Raw genomic sequence first — 6,000 nt, forward strand, 5'->3', positions numbered from 1 at the left:
ATGTCACCCCTCTTCTCTGCCTTTACTCCCGCTGTGTCTCTGCCCACACATCCCGGGAGAGCACCGCTGAACCCCGTACCCTCAGGCAGGCATGGTGCGACTGCAGAAGAATAATCTCCAGACCTGGGTTATAAAAGATTTCAGATCACTTTAGGTCACGAGGAAGGTAAACAGCTGCTGTTTGTGAAATTCAGGCTAAAAGGCTGGAATTCCTTCAGCAGTGGAGCTAAACCCTTTTCAGGTGTATTAGGACCGTGAGCCGGGCTTGTGGACACATTGCTCACTGCACAGAGCGCTGCTCAATGGGAAGAAAAGAGATGTGAGGCACTGCAATTAAGTGATTATGCAAATCTAAACAGGGATTTTGTTTTAAAGTATTTTCCAGTATGAACATGATGTGATTGCAAGAGACGTGTGAGCCACTCTTGGAGCCCAGAAACAGGGACGGCCTGCCCCTGCAGAACGCACACCTGGGAATAACCGAGCCAGTCACTGGATGTCACCATTGAGCTGCAGAAATGTGGCTGAAAGTTCATCATTTATCTGCTTTTAAAAGTACTGGTTTTTAAGGAAAGCATCTGTCACTGGAAACCCTTGGGTGAGTCAGCACCTTGCTAAGGACTGGACCTTGCCTTTTGCTGGGACTTGGCATTGGTGTCTTGCCTCTGCGTGGATGAAGGCAACGTGCTCATCCTCAAAGGGAACAGAGCGACCAGGGACCTCTCTGCAGTGAGGGAGCGATTTGGTGGTGGTTAGATGAACGTCCTGAGAACGTGATGACACGGGGTCTGCCAAACATCAGGAACGGTTTCCCTTCTCTGCAGCTTGTATACGGTGCTGGGGGTGCTGTGGGACGGCAGATGCTCTGCTAATGCGAATCATAGTAATATTGCACAAACTCCCTTGAGCTCAGCAGAAGAGCTCAGACCAGTATTGCCCTATCAGACATTCAGTAACCACCAGCATCAGAAGGACTTGGTGACCTACTACATGACTAGTGTCATGAGAATGACAGCCCTAAACAGAAGGAAAACAGAATAATTTTCACTTAACTGGAAATGTTCAGTTGTTTCTAGTCTCTTAGGTTGTTATGTAGGAAATTATCTCTGATGATCCAATTAGTAGAAGGGAATAGGGATCTACATGAGACTGAGAATGTACTCATAGCATAGATTAAAAGAAAATTGTATATGTCTATTAAAAAAAAAATGGGGGGGAGGGGGAGAAGAAAAAGCCAACAGCCATAGAGAAGAGATCCTTTCTCAGATTCTCTGAAAAATAGACAAGACCTCATGAGATTCCTGAACCCGTTAGGTAAGTTTGTTTTTGGTAAGAGCAATGTCTTAGTAACTCAGTTTTATATAAAACCTTACTTGTTATAGACAAGCCTGGACACACAGTCAGGTCAGAAGAGGCAGCTGAAGAACAGGCAAGCCCAAGGAACCTTCTCAGGCAGCCTTCTTCCCTTTAAAGAAAGAGAGAAGGCAGAAAATTCTAGAAATGAAATTCTAGTAGAATTGTTTCAGACAGAAGAATCTGTTTCAGTGGAAGAGAAGCCGGTCGAAGAGGAGGGGCTGCGCGGAGCAGGCAGGGTGAGAAGAGCGTTACGCTAATAGCAAAGGGGAGGATGAAGAGAAGGGACAGGGAGCGCTAATTTAGCACAAAATCAAGATGTTGAGAACCAGATTAATTGAGGTACCAAGAGAGTTGAAGGAATAGAAAATCTTTAATTGCCTCTACACCAATGTGAAGATTCTGGGTAGTAAAGGAGGAATAGGAACTGCTCACATATGAGTATAAATTCGACCTACTTTGGTGTTACTGAAACCTAGTGGGAAGATTTGCATGACTAGAATGTTAAAAGCACTGGTTACAATCTGCTTAGGAAGCAAAACCGGGTAAAAAAAAGTGGGAGGGCTATATTCTTATGTCAAAAATGGCATGGCATGTTTCTGAGTCTCTGAGACCTCAGAAGCAAATGAGAAACTAATGTTCTCACAAATAAAGACCAAATCAGGTCCTGACTGCTATCCATGGCAGACCAGAGTGACTTGATTTCTTGTTTGGCTCTTTAAACACCTCTATATTATAGGTAGGAAAAAAAAGACTTTAATCTGAATGGCATATAAAGGAGATCTCACGCTGCTAGAACTACAATATCCTTGATTTTTTTTTTTTAAATGAAGATGACAATTTCCTAACTTTAAAAGTGTTTTATCCAGCAGGAGGGAAAATGGTGCTAGACTTCATGATCTTGACAGATAAAGAGAATTCATTCACAGAATTAAAAGTCAGAAACTTGTTTAGATGCAAGTGACATAGACTCGATTACACTTGCTACATGCAAATGGAATAACGTCCACAGATACTTGCACACGCTGGACTGATTTCACAAAGATGAAAGCTATTATGAACCCAATCATTTGGGTAAAGGGATTTAAAGGGGGAAAAGTAAGTAACTAGGAACTCTATGACAACATTTTATATGCTTCAAAAATACTATTAGTACTGGCAAGGGAAAAAGATTTAAAAAACCCAAACAAACCTGAAACAAACAAAAAACATAGCTGAAGAAAGGCTAGCCTGATATTCAGAGGACAACTGATAACTTGCTATGTGAAATGTGACCTAGTAAACACATGCAGGTACCAGACTCAAGACAGTCTACATTTAGGTTTGCTCAAGGTACGAGTGGAAAATGTGCAGCTATCTCGAAGCCACAGGAGTAGTTCTGCACTAAGTGTTTGTGACAGTTCAGTTTAGACATCTTCAGACCAGTGAATAAACCGTGTGTGTGGATGAGCCCTCAGTCATTTAGCTGCTCATTGACATTGAAATTCAACTTTGTATACCCTGCCAGCCCAAGAGCTATGCACCATCTGGTTCCCACATCCGCTGTGTTGAAGGGACACCAATAATTCCTTGGCTTGGCTTGTGCCACTTTGGGAGTGAACTTCAGAATGAACGGGAAATGAAAGGCAGGGAAGCACAAATATTTCATAAAATACAGAAGGAATTCATAAGGTGTCTCCACAGGCCTTAGACTGAAACCTTTGGCCCATGAATGACATTTCTGGAGCTTCTGATTTCCTCCATCATGGATCCTTACTGAAACCATTTCAATGGGGACTTAAGAGCCTAAACATATCAAATGTCTGGGCCCAAATCTCTCTGTGTCTCTTCTTTCTTGTAGGATTGGGAAGTGTTCAGTGGAGACTAGAAATAGCATATAATGCTATTTTTCTGCTTGTGCTTTAGAACACCCTAGGCTTTAATTAGGATAGCAGCTGTGCTAGAAATGTTAGCTACACTTTGTGATAGAGAAAATTGGAGGGGTACTTTTGTCTCTTACAATTCTTGTCTTTTTTTGAATGGGTTGATCTGAAATACAGTTCTCCCAGTACTTGTGTAAACTAACATGTCTTTAAAAAGAATCTGCCATCCATCTTCTCTATGCCAGGTTGATGGATTGTGAACCTCTGAGTAATATCTCTTGACTGAATGAGCCATCTTAGCACCTCCATGGAGAGAAGAGACGTCACTGGGTGAAACACAGTGGATTGATGTATTTTTTTTGCTAGTAGCGGGAGAAAGATGGTTTTCAGAATTTTCAGATATTGTGTAATTACGGAATTTGGATGATATTCAGTGAAAAAATGGGCAATTTAAAAAAAATTATTCTGATTATATTCTCTGATAAAACATGTCTCCTTATATTTCCATGAGGATCTTGCTCATAACAAGACAGAACTCTTTGCCTTCATCATGTGTTGCTTTTAGTTTCAGACCTGTCCCATACCAAGCTCTAGGTGAGGAAGGGCATCACTGGGTACTGGTGAAGCTTACAAAATGAAAGCCCCTTTCCCAAACACTGCTTAAATGTTCTGCCTGAGTTGTGCAACCAGAATTTTCACAGTGGTAACTTGGACCGAGCCCAACTTTGAATGTGGATTATTCAGCTCTGCTGCTCCTATCTGCGGGTCCATGCTTCAGCAGGCACAAGGGCTATTTAAAATAAGGACACAGATGCCTAAACCCTCTTTCAAACTCCGAGATGCAGAACTGTGAGTCTGTATTTGCAAAAATGGTTTCTGCTTAGGAGAGGGGAAGATTTACAACACTGGAGTTTAGGTAGCTTGTCTTCGAGGTATTCCTTGAGCGTTCAGAAGAAGAGAGGCTTGTGCAGGGGGCCTTCAGGTCTCCTCTGAAACTGTCTCCTGGAAGAGGTTTTTTCTTCACTGAACATACAACACATAAAGCCAGAGCAACTAACTTAACCGCTCCAAGTCAGAGAGCTGAAGTTTAGCAGTATTAATGTCCTTTCCGTGTCTTAAAATCTTACCCATTGACTGAGAACGTATCCAGAGGGCAGTGCATTATCAAAGGACCGCTCACCCCACGGACCGGTACGTCACGTCAAACCGCAGCTAGTGTGCTCACCAGCACAGTGGTTCAATGGCACGCTCAGCCGAAGGCAGCATCTCTCACAGTGTCAGTGCATAGCTGCATATAGCCCCGAGCACTGTCAGGGACTGCGTTGTCCAGGACCCTTTCCAGAGCAGCATCTGGCCCTTGAATTAGGGGCTTGAGGCTGGCCCGCATGCCACATGGGAAGTCAGTTTGGTTTATGGCACCTCAAGAGTTAAAATCTCTACACTTTTTTTTCCTTGATGGGAATGAGAGAAGCAAAATAACATGGAAATGGGAAAAAAAAAAAAAAAAAAAAGAAAAAAACCCGCAAGCCTAAAACAAAACTCTAGAAACAGAGAAATAAATATGGTTTAATAACTGGGACACAATCTACAGTCTGTGGAATTAAAGCCCTGTTTTCTACTGGCCAGCTGCCAAAGTGAGGCACAAACAAAACCAGAGAAAAGCAGGTTAATGAGAGACTTCCCGAACAAAAAAATAGTAAAAAAAGTGAAAGCAACGAACTCACAGAGCTGCTACTGATGAGATAAATAAGATTTGAACTGACATTATCTGATCCGCTTGCTGTGCATATTTTATTTGCTAGAGCCAGTCTTTTAAGTCTCCTAGACACAGGTTTCAGCCCCGTCCTCTCAGCAGCCATCACTGCATCCATCTGATCCATCCATCAACTTGTCCATCCCTGGTCACAGTGGGATTTGGTTGCATCCTGAGCCTGTTGCTAGGACAGAGGCAAATGCATCGGGAAGGCATTTGCTGCACACTGCATCTGTCAGGAGGCTGAACAGCCAAAAGAATTCCTGACATGATAGACCAGGTGTCAAAAGCAATAAATAAAAATGATAGTGAGAATCCCTGATGAGGAATTCAGCTTTTCAGAACTGCTGGCCTGTAGTTGTCTTTGCAGAAGATATTTTTAACTTATTTATTTCTCTCTCCATCTGATGCCCCAGCTTGGGATTTCTCCTGCAATTATTCCCCCCCCGGTACATGCTTGTTTGAACTTTCAAGACTAAAGGGATGGCTTAAGGGACCAAATCACAAGGTCTGTAATTCTCACCAGGTTTTCTGAAACTGCAGGTTTGAGTCCCAGCTGGCCAGACTTAGGAGTTAAATTAAGCTCAGTGGGGTTACAGCTAGGCTGCTGCAAACATCCTTCTCTTCTGGAGCTGTTGACCTCCAAAAGGGTGGAGAAGAAAACAAAAATCCAAACAAGTTCCTCTATCTCATGCACACTCACACGTGCATGAGTGAAAAGAGCACGCAGGGTGCTTTGGTAATGAGGCAAAGCCGATTACGAAGAAATGGAGAGGCTGCTATAAAAGTCTTTAACAATACATTTTCTTCTGCTCTTGGGAGGCTGCAAGACTCATCTTCCTCACAAAGTCATGCTGAAGCAGAGTCACAATAAAGACAGGCTTGGTCTCTTTCCCAGTTTCTAGAGGAATCTATCTGGAGAAAGGTCTATGACCCAACACAGAGTAAAATCCCAAAGCCCCTAAAAACTGTCTTTGACGTCACAGACAGAACCTTAGTATTTTGGTTTCCGTGTTCACAAGTTCTACCTTC

At 42.9% G+C, this 6,000-nt stretch overlaps 1 long non-coding RNA gene across 4 annotated transcripts in view; it reads left to right on the forward strand.

Annotated features, from left to right (window-relative positions):
* LOC129215564 (uncharacterized) overlaps positions 1-5,352 on the forward strand; it is a 100,502-nt gene extending 95,150 nt beyond the window's left edge. For all 4 annotated transcript variants that reach the window (XR_008580027.1, XR_008580025.1, XR_008580026.1 and 1 more), the window contains one exon: positions 376-5,352. This is a non-coding gene — a long non-coding RNA (uncharacterized LOC129215564). The remainder of the gene's footprint in view (positions 1-375) is intronic.
* Positions 5,353-6,000: the final 648 nt, after the last annotated feature.

Source organism: Grus americana, chromosome 20, assembly GCF_028858705.1.
Source record: "Grus americana isolate bGruAme1 chromosome 20, bGruAme1.mat, whole genome shotgun sequence".
In the NCBI taxonomy this organism is placed as follows: domain Eukaryota; kingdom Metazoa; phylum Chordata; class Aves; order Gruiformes; family Gruidae; genus Grus; species Grus americana.